Genomic DNA, 20,539 nt, shown 5'->3' with positions numbered 1-20,539 from the left:
AAAGCGAGTTCTACAAAAGTGAGCTCAAGGCCAGCCTGATCTGCATGCTGAAATCCTGTCTCAAAAACAAACACCTAATAACTCAAATTTATTCCTTGCAATATATTTCTGAATTTACTATACTATCCTAAGCACCTTCAATTATTTCAGAAAGTTTAAATGCAAGTAACTGTGCGTGTGTGTGTGTGTGTGTGCGTGCGTGCATGTGCGCATGTACAAGTATGTGTGTTAAGTGGTGCTTGGGATCAAGCCCAAGGTCTCACACACGCTGCACAAGTGCTCTACCATTTAGCTACACCCCCAGCCCTGAGCACCCAACTGAAAAAGCAGTACAAGTCACAGCTTCCTTCAAGATTGTACTCTAAACTTTAAAAGTATTCCACAAGAAGATTTTCACTATTGTCCAATTTAAAATGTAAGACACTAAAGAGTCTTTTCCTTGTTGAAATTAAAAATAAGATTCTCAACTTTAAACTTAAAAGTAACTTAGGCTGACATTATGACTAAATTTAAAAATCTAAATAAAGGTACACAAAAGGGATACAATAGATTACCAAATAAGTTAAGACTATAATCGAGCTATAAATTTATGATTTTATATATGTGTAATATAAAAATTCAGCATTTTATCTTTTTACAATAGATATATTTTCTCAACACTTCCTTGTGACAGATATAAAGCACAATTTCAACACCACCCTCCATGCCTAACAATTAATACGGAGGTAGTCTACAACCATCACAGGCAGTGGAAAGAAAGCCAGGGCCGGGGAGATGGCTCAGTGGACTAAGCGCTTGCCTGGCAAGCACAGGGGCCTGAATTCAATACCCGGTTCCGCGAAAAAAAAAAAAAGCCAACCAGCTGGTAGTCTAAATTTCCCCTGGTCACCCAAACCACAGGTAACTTAGGTAACTTGTACACAGATAAGTAAGAGGTAGGACACCACCGAGGTAGCCTTATTAGCTTTAGTATTTTGTTCCGTCAGCAAACATGTTGAAGCACTATCATGCATCAACGAGTTAGTATGCTAGGCAGCAAGATTATCCATCTGGTAATCTTTGGAGTACCTACATTATATTTAAAAAACACAGTGCTTGCTGTGGGACATAGTTCTAATTTAAAATGCTGGAGTAAAATGGCAGGCAGAGAGGTAAGTAAATCATTTCAACATAGTAAGTATTAAGAGGAATACAAGTTCCTATAAAATAACAGAAGCACTCACCCACCCCAGACTGGCTAGTGAAGTGACAGGTATTCAGGGAAGACTTCAGGAATAAAGAAACTTGGACCAAGTCCTGAACAGTGAGTAGCAAAGAAAAAATAAACAACAAACAAACAAACAAACAAACAGGTAAACAAGTAGGTACCTGTGCATATCACAAAAGAAGCACAAAATGTAACTGCTGCTGGAGATGAAGCAAGACAAGCTGTGAGGCAGAGGGAGAGACAGAGGGTTCACCAGGCTGGCTTTATGGGTGATCCACTGCAGGCGGTTCTTACCATAAAAGCGCTGCGGCCCCTCCAAAAGGTGCGAAGTAGGAGGCAGTCACACACAGTCAGAAAGGCGGCTCTGATACTGAGTGGCATGTGCAATTTCCTGATACCTCAGTCACAGGGGAAAAAAATGCAGACAGAGACAGTCTCTAATGTAACAAAAGATCGTGGTTCCTATAAAACTAGTTTCAACATTAGTGCACATACCATAAGCTCTACTGCCACATGAACTCATGGCCATGTTCACAAAAATGAAAGATATAATCAAGGCAGCTTACTGGGGATAGTGGGAAATAACTCAAAATCCAGAAATTAACATAAGAAGCCTTCCGGCATTTTTATGATAGTGGGACAATCCTAATAATAACAAAAGACAATAGTAAAAACACTTCTTATTTATTTATTTTTATTTTTTGTGTTTTAGGGAAGAATCTACTGGGTGTTCAGGGTCTCACTACTAGATCAGACTCATAGTGATTCTTCTGTCGATAGCCTCCCCAGTGCTGGGATTACAGGCACCTGCCACCACACCCAGTCTCAACAGCCATCTCAGCCAGCGGGCCCTGGGGGTGGGGCCAGCTCTGGCAAGGCAGGCCTGGCAGGCGTGGGAATGAACACAGCTTTAATCCACTGAGCTATTTGGCTGGCCCTAACACACTTCTTTTTTAAATCACATTGTTCTAACCATACAATTTCAGTAGCAGAGTCCCAGTTTTACATTAGCCATACTTGTTTGGCATATTTGCCTATAATTTCTTTGTCTCAGCAACAAATAATTTGTTATGGACTCAGGTGATAATACTATGGAACACAAAATTATTAAGAGAAAGTAGCCTCAATATACTAATTAAAAGATTTTTAATTGAACAAGATAGATTAGCCTACACCACTTATTTTTAATAGCATAAAACCATCTACCAACCTCTCCTTGACCCTAGCAGTCATCAGGCAAATGCTAGGACAGACAGGCTGAAGAGGGTAAACCTCCTTGTGATAGATGTGTCATGCAGTGAATTAACCACAAAGACAATTAAGTCATAAAAGCAGCAGTAGAGATATTAACTAGACAGAAGGCTCACAGGATCATCTCTAAAAAGATTTCATTAGCCAAACCACAGAGTCTTAGTGAAAAACCAGCAATCTAGTTAAAAATAGCTCACACTATTTATAGGTCACATTACTAAATCACATAGTCTTTAGAAAGAAAAAGTCTGAAGACTTTCTCAAACAGCCATGTTAAGGACTGTTTCATGCTACTTAAAAGAAACAGTCTTTCTAAACTCCGCTCATATGTAATGGGGGTGGGAGGAGAAGCATATTATCTATCTACCTGTCTTTTTTTGGTGGTACTGGGGGTTAAACCCAGAGACTCATGCATGTTAGGAAAGTGTTCTAACTGTGAAATAAGAGTCCCCAGATCTCTTCGAATTTTCATACTGGGTCTTCTAAATTGCCCAGGCTAGTATCAAATGTGCAACCCTTCTCATCCTCTGAAGCAGCTGGGATTACAAATGTGCACAAGCCCACCAAGTTTAGAAATTTTTCTTAATACTCTTACTGCAGGAACTATCCTTGTTTCTCTATACATCTGAACTGTGCTATAAGTAAATAAGCTTCACATGATACCAAAATAGATGTAAATTACACTTCATTAGAGAGCACAATACATACATTTAAGGCAAAAGACCAACCTGCAGTAGAATCATTAAGGGAAACTGTATCTACCCTAAGATTCTTGTTTAGGTTTACTGAGTTCAGCAAGTGTACTTGCTGTGAAGACAGCCAGTCTTTAAAACTACTGTCCAGCAGTAGTTGTCAGAAATATGTGGTAGGAGAACGCATTGCAGGCCCAGGAAATACACTCCTGCTATGACGAGGGTAACTTGTGCAACAGAACAAAATGCCAGATGGGAAGATCTCAATAGTGGAATAGCAGGCTCAGTATAAATCCTCTTCCCTGCATGTTTCTCTATTTGCAACTTTTCTCCCAACAGCCACACCTCGCTAAAACTACAGAAAGATATCCACATCAACTGCAGAGAGGGCAATTTTAGAAAGGACAGAGACACATGTCTAGAGCAGTAACAGCCAAGCCAGTCTCCCAAAGACCGGATCATGCCTGCTCCCCCGAGCTGAAGGACAGAGACACGCTGACTCGTCTTCTTCCAAGTTTTCAAGCACTAGGGACTGTAAGATTGCAATTTTGTCTTTAAATGTTCTGAGAAGCCAACATCTCTGCACTTTACTTGCCAAAATGGCTCGCCCTTTAAACTGCATGAGTCAAATTTAGATGGCTTATAGAAGCAAATCCACAGACCTCTGGCATTCTGATTATGGCCAGGGGTTTTCATTCTCTTTGGAAAAAAGAGGTAAGTATTTCCTTGGTAAGAACACCTAAGCATGAGTTGTAAGAGACTGAGTCCCTCTAGTGTTGCCGCTGTATGCCACTACACGTTAATTCAATGTGTGATGCTGAGAAAGTTACCTTCTGTCTCAGGACCTCAAGCGCTGCACTACATGAACATTAAGTCTTTGCTAAAATATTATACTGTGAAAGCAACAGCACTAACTCTATCATAATATGCCATTTGTGTATTATAACTAACTCAAATTCTGCATGGAACTAACCTTGGTTTTCATTCTGGTATAGTATGAAAAGGCACTTTCATATCCTTTCAGGTAATAAGAAAACTGAGTGGTCTTTTGTGTGTGTGTATTTCAGTACAGGGTCTACAGCATCTCACCGCACAGATCCGATTCATAGTAATCCTTACTGTTTTTCAGCTTCCCAAGTGCTGGGATTACAGATGCGCACCACCACACCACCTCAACTGATGTCTCAGCATGGCCCAAGGGCAGGGCCGGCCCCCCGCGTCAGGGATCAAACCCCAGCTGCTGTGTCTGCCTAAGTAGGCGCTTTATTGAGTGGTCTTAAGTCACACAACTGAGTACTGCCTAAATTATGTGAGTAAGATTAAGGAGTAACCTCTTAATCCACAGGTTCTTCACTTCACGCTACATCTTGTAACCTTCCCAAAAGCAATCCTTTGTACATGTCATAGCAACAATAGTTTGTAATCCTGGACCAATGTGTATGAAATAAATGCAGCTTATTCAAAGAAAGTATCACAGGGACAGATTATTAATATGAATTTTTAAAGTAATAATAAAGCCTTTTTTAGCATTAAACAAGTCAGCAGACAATGAAACACATCACAGCACCAAGCACTAACCTAATGATGCATCTTATACTTGAGCTGCAAAGTTGCTCCAAAGACACACATCTTAATAACTTTTCTCTCATTGCTGAGACTAAATACCCAACACCCACAAGTTAAGGGAGGAAAGGTTTATTTAGCTCACAATTTGTGGAGATTTCAGTCCAAAATTGGCCGGCTGGCTCCAAAGTCGGGTGGGACATAGCAGAGCGGTAACAGATCCTGGTGGTGCAAAACAGCAAAAGCAACAAGGGAACTAGAGAAGAAGATTTTTTGTTCCTTATACTGTATGCAGCTACTCAACTTAAGGTGCAGTGCAGCACTCAAAGCCGTAATCCCAGCACTGGACCACAGATCAATAACAAACTTTAGACTGACTTGCCTTCATAAAGCCTACTCCTCCTCACTGCATGAGGCTTGGGGTGGCATGGGGACATAAACCAAAACAATACATTAGGTAAAAAAACAAAACCAGCAAAAAAACACCCGAGTCTACTGGTCAATATAAAATTCAAAGACAGAAAGAGAACAAAAATGAAAACAGCAGGCATTGCCCACTTTTTTACACAACAAACACCATCATCTGTGCAGTATTCTTGCCACCCTATCCGTCCACAAAAGAAATGAGAGCAATATTCAGCCTTTATTCTTATTTTTATAAAGCAAAGAGAGTACAGGAGGTTAAACATCACAGTGATAGTCAGCAAAATCCAGCAAAGAACGCAGGACTCAGGGGGCCTGCCCCTTAGCTCAGTTCTTTAGGTGGCTGCTTCAACAAAGCAGTCAGGCTCAGGTTGCTGTGGTTCGATCCCCACAACTCAAGCCAGCCAAACCTGCCTTGAGGTCATTCGGCGCCCTCCCCCCCAAAAAAGAATGCAGGACTCAGTAGGACAAAATAGTTGCTTTTAATAAATTCTTAGAACTTTTTAAAAAATCATAGACACAGGCATAGATGTACAGGCTCCGCCAAAATCAGTGAACAAGAGCAAAGACAGTAAGAGGTTATTAATTATACCCAAAGGTGTGCAAATCCTCAATTAGATCTGCAGTTGAGAGAAAGGAATCATATTTTATTTTTATTACTATTCAGCTGTTTGTTGTTCTGACTTTAAGAGTCAATCTAAGTGATCTCCCAAGCCTTGAACAGTCAGTGTCTGACAACTGAAATGAGCTCGCCCCAGCTTATGTTCTGTTTGCTTTCGTGGTTCTTGGTGTGATCCTGGATCCTGGCAGGGCATCAGTGAGTTCTGTTAGATGTGCACCTCCTCAATCCCCACCTGCTCCGCTGACTCAGGTATCTGAGGGGAAGGCCAGCAATGTGTTCTAACAAGCTCCACAGATCTGACAAACACTGGGTTATGGCATGTATTTGAAAAAAATGTCTTCCAAGATCTGAGTTAAGATTGGATGATCTGGCTAGACAAAATTATTTAACTTTGCAAAATAGGTAACTAAGAAGATGGGAGGGCTGAGTGCTGCTTAGATGCCAATCTCTACGACACACACTTCACATGCATCATTTCATTGAACTGACTACTACAACTGCAGGCCATTATCATTTCAGTTTGTAGATAAGCAAAACAAGGCTAAGGGCAATTAAATCACACTAGCCGGACTCATATCCCAATGTGGGGAACTGAATCCAGGTCTGTCTGACTCTAAAGCCTAGAATCAACTTTAGAAATAAGGCCTAAACCAGGTATCCTCTGCCCCTAAGCAAAGTTGTCTAGTTGTTTCAGCATTCAGTTATCCAGTTCTGAATGTGAATTTGTCTATGTGATTCCCAATCAAATAAGATCAGGAAGTGAGCACCCAAAAAAGACATCAAATGACACTGCCAGATGTTCACTTAATCTAAAACTGATTCAATCACAGCGCAGTAGCAGCTCATTAAATGAAAAAGATAAAATGATAAAAGAAAGGACTTGTGAATGAAAGTAAGCAGGCTGAGTAGCAAGCTCATACGTGCTCATGAGGTGTTTTCTGAATGAACACTTCATGAGCAGGCGTGTGCTGTTGGGTTCTGAATTCTTTGCCCTTAAGAATTTTTAAATAGGTTTTCATGGAAGAGTTTCTACTGCAGAACCTTTGCATATAACCAGATACATATATTTGCTTATTTAGTGCTTGGAATAAAACGAAAGAACAAGTAGGTGAGCTGAAGGACTAGGTGGGTGAAACAACAAACTGATGAACACAAATAATGGCCTACGGATATTTTAAATGTTATTTTTGTGGGTCTCCAAAATAAAATGTTTTCTGATGTTACCAAAATATTTTTTTAACTGTATAAAACCTCCATGCAAATTTACGGAGAGTTATCTGCAGAGTAACAGAATAACCTTGTGATATTCTCAAATTACAGTTAGGATACCAAACAGAAGAGCTAAATTTGAAAACAGGAAACTTTTTGATAAGAGAACATACAATTAACTTCCTCACAGAAAACCAGAGGTTTCTACTAAAGAAAAAAAATAATAATAAATCAGTGCCTAAAACTATCAGTCCCAGAATACACAAAATGTAACTTTAATCTTAAAAAATATCTTCTTCAGAAACTGAGAAACTCATGACTTTCCAGTTAGGTGCTTCACCACCTTCACAGTATTTGCAGAGTGAAAATGAACAAATGTTCCAACGAGAGGAGCTAGCCACCGCCCCAACAATGACACCCCTTGCTCGCTTCCGCTCTCCCCGCTTTGGCCTGGCTGCGGAGATCCACAGCTTTCCTCACACACATTCCTGTAGCTCACCAACTACAAAATCTGTGTCACAGAAAGTCGACTGAAAGTGAAAGCGCAGCATGTAAAGGATCATTATCAATGAAAGGCAGAATGAATCACCCTCAATTTGGTCAGAAAAGGTCATTTGAGAAACCAAAAAGAGGTGAAAGGAAAGGAAACAAGTTGACTAAAGATACGCCATGTACAGAAACCTCAGTGAATGTAAATATTATATACCATAAACATGAGCTAAGATTAATAATGAACCAGAATGAAAATGGGGAAAAGGGAATTGGAGAAGGCGGCAGGGAGGTGGTAGGCAAGGGGAATAACCAAGCTGTAGTATGTACATGTACCTGTGCTTGAATATTACTTTAAACTCGTTACTGAAAATGTGCACTAATTAAAAAACTGTAACAAAAAATTATAACTATGTTAGTTATCTAACACAGGTAACATGCTAACTACTGCGACTAAAATAAGCACTCCAGAACGTGCATGTATATAGAATCAATGTGTTGTAGCTTACGTGTATGTAATTTTATAGTCAATTGCAAAACAGTAAAGCCAAAAAGAAGAAAAAAAAAGATAAAACATGAAGAACCATATCACATATCATTAGTAAATAAATCTTTTATCATTCAGACAGAAAAAGAGAAAAGGAATCATTTGAAAGGCTCTTACTTTGAGTCAAAAAGGCAAGCTTGCTCTTTTCCTCCTTCAACAAATTATTATTAATATTATCATTACTACTGCTATCACACGGTTATTTGTCCTGGAAATCAAGTTCAGGATCTCTCACTTGCCAGGCGGGCAGCATACTGCGGAGCTAAATCCCTGGCCCTCAACATATTAATTTTACTGATAGGGCACAAACTTTTAGACAGTGAGATCCTTGACTTTATTTTTTAACTTACACACATTTTTTATAAAGCTCTCTAAACACTGACAAGATGAGGCAGAAGGAAAGGGCAGAATATATGCTCAGCATTGGCAGTACTGCTGGGCAAGGAACAAACTCCTTTTGGTGCAGCAATTTACTTAAATCTTCTGCAAGCTAATTCAGTAGAGATGAATACCCCAACTGCAACCCCAAACCCACTTATTTACTGCAAAGTGCCAACAGTGCAATTAAACCTGAATACTAAGGCTTCAGTTTAGAAAAATACAAGTCATACATTAACATCTTTTGCCCTGAAAGAAAACACACGTGCCATTGGTCCACAACTACTTGCTAATACCCACGCTGAGCCAGCTATGCTTCATTTGGCCAGGTGGAACCACTACAGAAAAGCTGCGAGTGGTACACCAGTTAGAAAGCTGAGCACAGGTGATAACCAAGCATTAAACAAAGACTGGCATAGGCGTAGTCAGGATATGCATATAAATGTTTCAGCCACAGCACACGAACTACACTACCTACCAGATCTCTATCGGGCCAAGATTTAACATTAATTTGCTTGCTATGAACTTCTCAGTTTAAAAAACAGCCAGACAACTCAGCACCAAAGCCCAGGTCTTCCCATGTTAGCTGGATGGCATCTCTGAGTTTAGGTTTCTGATTTGTAAATAACTGATAAGCAATCTCTGCATTCTTTAGCTTTATTAGGAGGATCAATGGTGAAAATGTGTGAAGAACACCACCTATTAACCACAAAACATACAAAAGAGAAGAATAAATACTATGTATCAACTGGGCAGAAAAAAATTTAATAAATAAGGAAAGTGATGGACAGGACGAAATCATGCTGGTTGCATGGGGATGTCATCCTAGAATTCACAAAACAGAGAAGAGATAAAAGCAAAACATGTACGAATACTCCCCATAATGGTTTCCCCATTGCATACAACCAAGAGGGAACATGGAATGATCCCTGTCAGGTTAAAATCCTGAAACAGAAAAATAAAATAGGGTACCAAGGAGGCAAGAACCAGAACTGGAGCTTAGGGCAGGGGGCATTATCTCAAAATCAGAACTAACCCCAGAGAACATTCAGCATGAAGACAGAGTTGCAACAGTAAAAGCAATCCCACAAACCAAAAAGGGTAGGGGAAAGAGGCTCTTCCTTCCCCTGACTCCAGAGACATGAGGACTCTAGGTGATGTGCTAAGAAACAGGTCACTCTGTACTCCATCCAGGTGCCCTTGAAGGATTCAAGACAGAATAGTTCCAGATAGGAATGATGACAATCACCTACAATCTAGCACTCCAGGAGGATAAGGCAGGAGGATCACAAGTTCAAGCCCAACCTGAGCAGTTTGGCAATTTAGCAAGATCCTGTTTCAAAAAATAAAAAAAGAGTGGGGATGTGGCTCACTGCAAATGATCTTGGTTCAACCCCCAGTTTCTGCAAACAAAACAAAATCAGGTAAGGCAAAGCAACACAAAACAAAACACCTCTCTTGGCAGGGTCCTCCAGCTCCCAAGTTCACTAACAGTTCTGCCCACCCACCATTCCCGTTCTCCTGCACCCTTGAATGTCAGCTTTGTTTTTTCTTGGTAATTATGTACAGTTAACATCTTAGACACAAATCCCACTTGCTTCTTTCCTCCAACCTGGTTTAATGCGTCATCTTCCACTGGCTGTACCTAAAATCTCCCCCGCACCCTTAGGGCCTTCTACTGAGGACCAGCTCAACAGCTATTCCATGGCTGAGAGAGAAAAGCAGTTTTGTCCTTTCAGTTTAAAAGACATTATTCCCTTTCCTCAAGACCAGTTGTCAAGAGTGCCAGTTTTTTCACTGTTGTCTTTTGCCATCCATAGGCCGAGCTGGGACCAGTATTTGTCCCACCATCACACCACAGACTCCTCAAAACAGAAGGGATGATTTGTTCCAGGAATCTTTCCCCTCTGAGCTTCAGGACATGAATATTTAATGCCTTTCTTACTTAATACACAATTCTTTCCATTTCACCATCACTCTCAGCAATTTTTAAGCAGATTATTTTTTCAGTACCAGGGATGGAACTCAGGACATTGTGCTTGCCAGGCAGGCGCTTATGCCACTGAGCTATATCCCTGGCAATTTTTAAATTTCTAATGTTTCATTTTTATTAGTACATACATGTAGTACATGATTACATTTATCCTAAGGAGCTGGTATATGTATGTAAAAAGTCTTAATCCTTTCTATGTCACTTTCCAATCTTTTAGTTCTCTTTCCACCTGCAAAAGATCTGTCTCCTTGTTTCCTATTACCTTTAAAAGACTTATTAATACATGTGTGTAATACATGATTACATCTTCATAGGAGGTTGGTACATGTACATAACACATCTTAATTCTTTTTTTACTGCCTATTTTGGTAGTAGATCACTTCTTAGGTGCGCTGACGTTTTATCTCTTTTCTAGTCCACGTACAGACTGGCCTTGTAACAGTCTGCCAACTGCTGGCCCAACATGTACTCTCCCTATTACTTAATACCAAAATTCACCAGGCATTTCTTGCAAACAAATGTGGGATTTTTTTTTTTTAAAAAATACATCTATATTTGAAGTACAATGGATTGACTTTTGCCTTTCCTTTTTAGAATCTGCCTCTCAGAAATGATAACTTTGACAAAAATCTCAAACCAAGGAGTGACCTTGAAGATATAAATCGTGTGCTGAGGAAGGTGGAGCTGAAAGAGAAAGGTGGTCTGAACACCAAATGACACCACAGATGGGGCATCCCAGGTTTATGTTCAGATTCCTTCCAGGTAAAATAAACTACCACATTTAAGTCTCTAATTATTTGAAAATTTCCCTTCATAATATGCAGTTCATGTAATCCTGAATAATTTGACCTGGATTAAATAATGATAAACAACAAAATGAGATGCAAAGTCTTCAACATAATTCATAAAGAAAGCTACAAAGAAAATGCAAGGCCCATGATTCCTACCCTTTTGTCAGTAGAGGATACCCTACTGACTGAAGGCTCTGGCTCCACACACATTTGTGCGTCACACACCTTCAGACAATTCCTATTTTGCCTTTGTTTTCCTATCTCTTATTTTTTTCTTTTAAATTTCTACAATTATCCATAACAAACTTATAGAAAAGTACCACTAATGGGTTTTTTAAAAACCCTGCATAAGCTGTGAGTTTCTGAGAATGGCAGGGCTCACTTATCACTCATCTATTCTCTATCTAGTTACAGGCTGCTACCGCACAGCTACTGTCCTGAAAATCCGACAAGAAGGAATGGTTTTTGCAGAGGATAAAAAGAAAAAAAAAAAAATCACAGAAGAAATACTTCAAATCAGGCAGTGTAAGTGGAGCCCATTCTGTGAACTGGAATGAGCGCTTATCTTCTGCGAAGGCTTTGGATAGCCTCTTCTACACGGAAATGCCAAGTCCACGGCAGGGAAGGCCTCTCTGGAGCTTACAAAAGTACCAACCTAGCACCTACCACAACTACCGCACTTAACCTGGTTTCCAAGCACAAGGTTCCGAGTCTGATCCCTGGTACTGCATGCCCTGGCAGGTGATCCCAGCCAGCCACCAAAACCAGACGTGGTGGCGCATGCCTGTAATCCCAGCACTGGGGAGGCTAAAACAGGAGGATCACAATGAGTCAGAGCTGCACAGTGAGACTCTATACCAAATAAATATTAAAAAAATAAATAAATAAGAGAGCAAGTGAAGGAGTGCGACAGCCACTCCTGTGACACTACCCCACCATCCTTTATACATCACCCATTAGTCTGCACTGACGACTGCTAAGCTAGGTAACACTGTGGCCAAAGAGATAAACAGAGAGTCAGGTGCCCTTTCTCCAAAGACCTAAAAGGTGTTTAATAACACACATCTCAAGAAAGATCCTGAACAGGGGGGCCGGAGGGCATGGAGGAAGAGCCAAGGAAGGGGCAGTGAAGTAATGCTTGCTGGACTGTTAGTCACTTCCACAGAAATGGCCAAAATAAGGAAGAAGAAACTCTTTCCAAATAAGTGCATCTGAAATCACCCACTAAGAAGACTTCCCATGTCAAAATAAAAGTTAAGAGTTGGATGGAATCCACGGGTCAAATGATCTTCTTCTGGTGAGGAACACTGCTACACTATGGGATTAAAGGGGCTGAGAAGTGCTGGAGGCGTGAGAGGAAAACACATGGAGAACTGCTGCTGGCCAAGCGTGCATGTGCACCAGGCACTGTCCACACACTTTCATGAATATCTCCTTTATCCTCAGAGCAACCCAGTGTTTGCAGGTGAACAGCTGAAGTCAACCAACATGGTAAACTAAAGCATTCACTGTTTACTCTGTGCTGTAACAGCACACTGAACCTTCCCAACAGCCCACTGAGGGTTTATGATCACCTCCTTTACAGACACGGAAAGTGAAAGTTGGGGTCCCTTCCCAAGGACCTTTGTATGTGAGATTCAGTCTCAGAAACACGACAGCACCAGTGGAAACGTCAAATGGAAGGAAAGGACAGTGGAAAAAAAGATCAGCAAGACAAAGCAGCAGGGCTAGTAGCATTCCCTGGTTGGCCGCTGCAACACTGGTCTGCTGGGGAGGGCTGGGAAGATGCCAGGCAACTCTAAAATCTAGATCAAGAGTCAAAAGCTAGGACTTCTCTTTATTAAGTGGAAATTTTAAGAAATTAACAAAACTAAATAGTAATTTACAAGCAGTCACTCCTACAGTCAGCGCAAGTACCAGTGAAGTGTGTTACAATTTTTGCCTCCTCTGTAGCAAATACTGTGGGCAGAGAAGAAACCACAAGGGAGCCGCGCACCCTGGTGAAGACGGCGAGGAAGCTCTGTGCAGCCGGAAACGGAGCGGCAGCCTCATGTAAGTTCTCATGGGGCCTAAGAGCCTCCAGCTGCTGCCTAGCTTTGAGTCATCTTGTCCTTTCAGAAAATAGAAAAAGGAATTGTATGCAGTTCGTGTGTACTTATAATCTCAGCACTCTGAGAGGCGGAGGAAGGAGAATGAGTATGAGTCCAGCCTGGCTTGAGTGAGGCCTGTATCAACATTTTTAAAAGGGCTCAGAATGTGGCTCAGGGTAAAGGCTCTGGGTTCAACCCCCAAGACTGCAAAATGGTGGTGATGAGGCAAGAGAATAGAAGTATCAATATTAACAGGAATATAAAGAAGTATGTCTATGAATGGCATATTATGCAAGCATGAAAACAGAGGTAAGTTTTTATCACAAGGAAACAAACTGCAAGTCAATAAACAAAATGTATAGCTATATACCAGGTATGTTTCTCCACAATAACAACTTCATATAATTCTTAGGTGCTGCAAAAAATCTCAACTATTACTATATAATATAGAGTACTATATCTTAGTACATTGCCATCAAGTTAATATTATGACAACTGAAACTGTGATAATTCAAATTTCTTTATAGGTTTCTCTATTTTCATAAGACATTACATTTGTAATAATGAAATAGCACTGGGCCAGGGAGTTAGCTCAGTAGAATAAGCACTTGCTTGGCAAGTGCAAGGGCCTGAGTTCAATCCCTGGTTCTGCCACACACAAAAAAAAGATGAAATAGCATCTTTCAATGAAAAATCAAATTTACCATGTTTTTGAAGTTGTATGGTTTAACTGACAAAATGGAATAGTGCTAAGTATATGTCATCTGGCCATACATAATGTAGGGGCCTATGTATGGTGATGCATGCCTATAGTTCCAGCCGCTCAGGGGGCTCCCAAGTGCAGGAGCATTCTAAGTACCTAACCCTAAGAAAGTCTATCACCAATATTTGTCTATATATTATATTTTCTCTGCTATCTTCACGACTGTTCACATAAAAATGATTACTCATCACTTAAGTTCCTCAAATTAATACATTCCTTCCAATCCTAGTATTTGACAATAACTGATATGCCAGGAAGATATGTTTGTGTAGTAATATCAATTAGCACAAAAATCCCAGAGAAATTCCCTAGGATGAGATGCACAGCTCTTAATAATCACAAAATTTTCTTCCACCTATAGTTTTCTAGGATAAAATGAAGCAAGATGTTCAAGTATCTAGCACTATGCCTGGTTTGTCACAGATGGTCAGGAGAGATGCTAAACCTGAACTAAGTGACGTATTTTTTTAAATCAAATTAAACACGCTTTGAAAATAAGCACTGGAGAGTCCTAAGCTAGGAGGGCGAATCATAAATACTATGAGGGCGCTACTGCTGACGCAGCTCTAAGTCTCCATAGCACCTTGCTGAGGAACAGAGATGACTCTGTTTTCTGACTTATAGTTTAGTTGCTTCCTTGTGTTAAGAGAAGCAGCAAGTAATAAACATAAAAGCAAAACAAAAACACTACCACCAAAACAAAACAATCCACAAAACTTACAAAAGGGGACTAGGTTGGTATGCACAGTGTGAAACTACCTAAAGACCGGAGAGATGAAAATGCGTACTGTACCCAGCTTAGAGTCAGTTTCTGCAGATGAAATTTCATGCCATCTGTAGAAAAAAATGGAAATGCTATAATCCAACCATGACTTCATCTCCGTCTCAGAAGCAAATAAATTATGGAGTTACTGCAATCTATTGAATTCCAGTGTCTTGAGTCCTTGATCCTCCCAACAGGGATAGTACATTGATCTCATCCCAATATGCACTTTCCCGACCAGCCAGATAGCTTAGCAGATTAAAGTGCCTGCTTAGGCAGATGCAGGGACCAGAGTTCCATTCCTGGTGTGCAGTGCCAGCCCTGCTCCCAGGGCACACCAACAGAGTAATTGAGACTGGGTATAGTGGTGCATGCCTGTAATCCCAGCGCTTAGGAGGCTGAGAACAAGAGAATCACTATGAGACCAGTCTGTGTAGTGAGACTCTGTAGATCCTGTACTAAAAAAAAAGGCACTTTCCCTTTGTTCTACTCATCTTTGGGATGCTGTAGCCTTCAAGATGCAGGTGGATATATATCTTAACTACAGAATGGGGGCAAGGAATCAGAGTAAAGTAAATGTTATGTATCTTCCTAAAAATAGTTGTTTTTTTATAATTTAATGATGAGACCTCAGCTCAAATGCTGTCTGGATCCAATTCAATTCAACAAACATTTGTTGAGTCCTTATTATGGTAAAAACTCAAGCTAGCTAGGGGCCATGAAGAACATATAGAATACAAAGCACATGCCCTTTATCTGGTAGGAAAGGCAAGATGCACACACAAACATGTAACAAAGGGGAGATTGTGGAAATGGGAAAAAAAATCATCTCCAGAGCAGGAAGACTAAGAAAGCTTCAAAGACAAGGCACTCAAGCGCTGAAATCCCTATGCAACAGCTCGATGCAGGCTTCATGAGACAGTAGCCACTTGTGGACAAAAACTGGATACGAGAGACTAGGACTTGAGCAGGCAAAATAAAGTATCAGCATATCAGTCATCAACGATCACTGCAGAAAGATGCAAGAGAACTTTCATCTTTTTAAACAGTAAACACTTGAGAAGAAAGGTTTGTACTAATATTGTTCATACAAAATACCATGTCTGTATCTTGTACTCTGAATAACTACCACAAAGACAACAATATACAATGCATTAATTATTGTAACTGCTCTACTAACCTGTTTTGAAACTGTTTCATTGCTATTTTATCTTTTTTCTCATTAACACGAATAAAATAAAATAAATAAACAGTAAACACAACTACTTGTTGCCATGGTAGTACTGAAAGGACATTGTGGCTCATCCACATGTGCTTGAAAGGCAAGTGCCCCAAGGCGAGAAGCAAATGGATGCTCCACTGTGCCACACAAGTATGAGATGTGGGCTGAGAAGAGTTTTGCAGAAACTCTTGATGTTCTTAAACACCAAAGGTGAGAAGTAAGAGGAAGCATACTTTTTCCACTCTTCTAAAAGGAGCAAGTAAATGCTATAATCAACACTAACAAAGTGAGGAAAGGCAGCACTACACCGACCACAATGTGCAGACAAATCCAAGTCACCTCAAGGCAGAGAGCTCTAGTGCTAGGAGCCAGTATTGCTGTACAAAAGCGTGGACACACTCCAGTGCATCTGCAGCAAAGCTTCCTGCCTTGCTTAAAAAACTATTTTGATGCCACCTACTTCCCTCTATTGTCCCTGTGCCCCCCCATTTCCCCATATCTAGCCAGACTGCTCCTCTCTTTTCTGTTTCCACAGCCTTCTGCAGATACTACTTAGTACTAGTCATCGTTCTGTGGGAACATCAGGCATCCATATGTATGACAAGCGCTTCACACCACGAAGGTTGCTCAGTAGATGCTTGTTAAACAGCATACAGTTCCCTTCCAATCTATGAGGTCCTTGGGGCCATGTTTATATGCTATCACCTAATAGAGTACCAGACACTAACACTTCTCTGGATAAAGACAGACCCAGCAGCACAGAGAAACAGATGTAAGAGATCGTTTCCCTTCCTGCTCTGGCTCACAGAGCTGCCCATGGCTTTCCTGAACAGCATGACCGCAGCTGTCATCCCACTCCCCTAGGGCAGCAGTGGTGAACCTACGGACACAAGTGCAACGGTCTGTACTACTGAAAGCTCTCAGAAGCTCACTATTCTTCCGCCCCACCCCCACTGCTTCGCCAGCTGTGATGTCAACTAGCAAAAACCTCTAAGTCAATCAGCAGAAGCCAACTTTCAGTAGGGGCCTGGGAGTTTCCAATAAGGAAGATCCTGGCAATTACAGCAAGGCCCTCCTTGTTGGCTAGATATTAACCTGACTTCTGGAAATTTTAGTGCCTCTCCCCACCTGAAATGTATTTTTTTTTTTTCTGTTGTTTTTTGTGGTACTGGGGATTGAACTCAGGACCCTGCGCTTGCCAGGCAAGCGCTTATTCTACTGAGCTATCTCCCCAGCCCCTCCCCACCTGAAATGGAATGAGAAAGTAATAATGGGGGTAGGTACACAGGGGAAGAAATCACCTTCTGCTATCTTAGAAGCAGGCAGGGGCTGAACAGGTTAAACTTCATACTCACCTAGAAAAGTGGTTCTACTTGCAGAAAAATGATTTAAAAAAAAAAAAAAGTACAGCGAAAAGGCTTTAAAGATGATCTTGGGGGGCCTGGCCCTAGCTCAGGCCTTTAAGTGGCTGCTTCCACAAAGCTGTCAGCCTCAGGTTGCTGGAGTTCGAACCTCACAACTCTCCCACTGGCCAAAAGCGCCCTGAAGGCATTCGAGACACAGAAAAAAAAAGATGATCTAAGTCTGACGTCTTCATTCTACAAAAGAGGAAACTGAGGCACAGTGATGTGAGCATACTCAGGGATGCACTCACAAGGAACAAAGACGTCAAATAATCCAGGGATGACTATACATGCACAGCATGGCTCAGATGTGTTCCAAAACAATTAGTTATAACTTAATTTAACCCTATACTAACTTAGGAAGCATAATCCATAGATCAGTTACAATTTGCCCTGCTGGCCCTGCCCCTGGGGCATGCTGAGATAGTGATTCAGACTGGATGTGGTCACGCGTGCCTATAATCCCAGTGCTTGGGAGGCTGAAAATAGGAGAATCACTATGAGTCCAATCTACATAGTGAGACCCTGTAGACCCTCTACTAAATATATACATATAGATGTGTGTGTGTACAAATATAACTTTATATAGTCTCCTAGTCTATGGATACACAAGTAAGACTATGAAACGTCTGTGGAACTTGCAATTTCATTTCTTATTCAGATGCCTCAGATTCTTGTAATGAATATTCACATGGCTCACATTTTAATCATTCATTTTCAACAGCACCCATATTGAAAAACGAAAGTATACTGTTGCTTCCTCAGCTGTGGCAGCAGAATGTGGACATCTAATGCAAGCAACGGAAGGCTCTAGGTAGTCTGCTCTACACCCAAGAGCTGCTAAAGCCAACCAAAGACCCCTGAACCCTGTAAAGCACAAGTTCCACCTGAGACCATGAACTGCCAAAAGCACTGCTTGTAGGCCCTTCCACAAGTGGTGTCTTAACCTAACCAAAGCATTCTCAGTAACTCAGGGATTAGAATTCACTGACCTGTTAAGCAGAAATAAGTGAAGGAGGGAGAATATCAGTAGTAGCAACTGATGAGTACGCCTTCAACTCTCCCTTTTCTGAAAACTCAATGGAGTTTTTACCAAACTCCTCCATGGGACCAGATCAGGTGTCTCATATACACAGATATCTCCCCAAAGCCTTTTGTGCTCAGAGGTGGGACTTGTGAAAGGTGACTGGACCATGGGGGTATGATCCTCATTAGTGGATTAGACTGCTGATGAAGTCATGGCTAAATGTGATGTTGGAGGTGAAACCTGGGGCGGGGGGCCAAAAGCATGTACTGCATCTTCAAAGCTCCCACCTCCCTCAATGGCTCTCAGCTTCCACAGCCTTGGTATGAGCTCTTTTGCTCTCTCTGCCATGTCACTCTGCCTTAGATCCAGCCCATTATGGACTGGAACACCTACTGCGAACAACAACAAAAAAGGAAGGTAAAGAGCAAAGCAAAAACCCTGGGCCAGGGATATAGCTCAGTGGCACAGCGCCTGCAGGCACTGGATCCTGAGCTGATTTCCAGTATTAAAAAAATCAATAAATTAAATAAAATCCACAAGAAACCCTCTCCTCCTTTTACCTGTGTGGGTCAGGTATGGTGCCTCAGCAACAAGGAAACTAAGACAAAGTGATTTTTCTTTAGTTGGGAGGAGATGTGAACAAATCACAAGATTCCTTTTTTTCAATGCATTCAAAAGTAAACAGAACACCTAAACATTAGTTTGCATAACACAGATTGTCAGCACTGAGGCCAACTTCAGATAGCACACAAGGAGATAAGTAAAGTCACGCTGTGCTATGCTTACCTTGTGTGAACTGAGCAACCACACCACAAACATTCTTGTTAAAAGACCATTTGACATGTAAGCAAAGTTAAAAAAAAAAATTACCTGTCCTTAAACTGTGGGCTCTATAAAGCAGAATAAAGTGCCACAGCTGCCTTCACTGGTGGCTGCCACGTGTTGCTACGTCCTGGGCCCAGAGTAAGTCAGGGCTAGATGCATGCTCATTTCCAACACCATCCCTCTGAGAACTTACAAAACTCTTGTTAGGTGGATGTTTCTGTCCTTATTTGTAGATAAAAATGAGGCTTAAGTGATATCAATGACAAAAAAAAAAAAAGAGAGAGAGAGAGGTTGGGTGATCCCAAATCACACAATTAGGATCAGCAGACAGTCTTCATGTAGCACTAACAATACCAGAAACTCACAAGTCAGGCACTTAAAATGGAATTTTCTCATTTCATCTTCACAACATCCCCTTAAGTACTATCATTATCTTCAATTCTCAAATGAGAAAATAGAATTTAAGAAACCTGCCAAGGCAGATCTGTGTTAGAAACCTAGGCCCTTCTCACTCCATAGTACGCATCCTCCTCGACTGTCTGTATATTCCTAAGCAGCGCTAAAATAAATCAGAAAAGGCTTTAGGGAGGAGGAGATGTGTGACATGGATGCAGTTTGCACTGCTGACCTTCCAGAGCACATTCTTCATACTGGTCACTCAGGGCTGAGACCAGCCCTAGCATGCTAATGCAGGAAACAAGAGCGTGTCTTTACATGCCCACTGTCCTAGCATTTCTACACCTCTTTATAAAGCCTGAGTATTCAGCTGCCCTCAAAGCATCCCTTCAACTTTCTTCCTTTTATTTTGTGAAATTCAATAAATTTGCTGCAGTAGGTACCCCAATTCAATTATAAAAAAGCTGACATGACTAAAGCACCTCCACCCTGCATAAAATACACATTTCAATACACACTGCGAACAGACTGAGGTATGTGAATGCAGCCTGTGCAACGTTCCGGAGCTCCTACTGCACAAAGTTTCATATGCACCTGAAGAGGCTTAAATAGCCTACTGGATGCTAATCAGACTGAGTTAACAGTGTGTCCACCTGAAGGCCAAAAAGAGCAAACATCAAGAACAAAAACATACAAGTATTATAATTTGAATACATTAAGATAGCCAGACAACAGAAAGATTACTTTATGACCGTCTTAATGCTTAAAAGTATGAACTTCTTTTTTACACAGTAAAATATTTATTGTGATGTTTTCCCCTGTGATATAAGATTTAATTTCCCTAGCTCTTCAAAGGACACAGCTGCAGAACCTCTTTCAGGTGGT

The 20,539-nt window shown here is 41.0% G+C and overlaps 1 protein-coding gene and 1 pseudogene across 1 annotated transcript in view; both read right to left on the bottom strand.

Moving 5' to 3' along the window:
• The window catches only part of Asap1 (ArfGAP with SH3 domain, ankyrin repeat and PH domain 1), a 393,896-nt gene that overhangs the window by 229,831 nt on the left and 143,526 nt on the right, over positions 1 to 20,539 (bottom strand). The gene's annotated exons all lie outside the window — the stretch shown is intronic.
• LOC105742607 overlaps positions 20,455 to 20,539 on the bottom strand; it is a 7,421-nt pseudogene continuing 7,336 nt past the window's right edge.

The sequence above is a fragment of the Octodon degus genome, unplaced genomic scaffold (genome assembly GCF_000260255.1).
Source record: "Octodon degus isolate 3935 unplaced genomic scaffold, OctDeg1.0 scaffold00062, whole genome shotgun sequence".
NCBI classification, from domain to species: Eukaryota; Metazoa; Chordata; class Mammalia; order Rodentia; family Octodontidae; genus Octodon; species Octodon degus.
The sequence above is the reverse complement of the archived record's forward strand: the minus strand, read 5'-3'. Positions and strand labels throughout refer to the sequence as shown.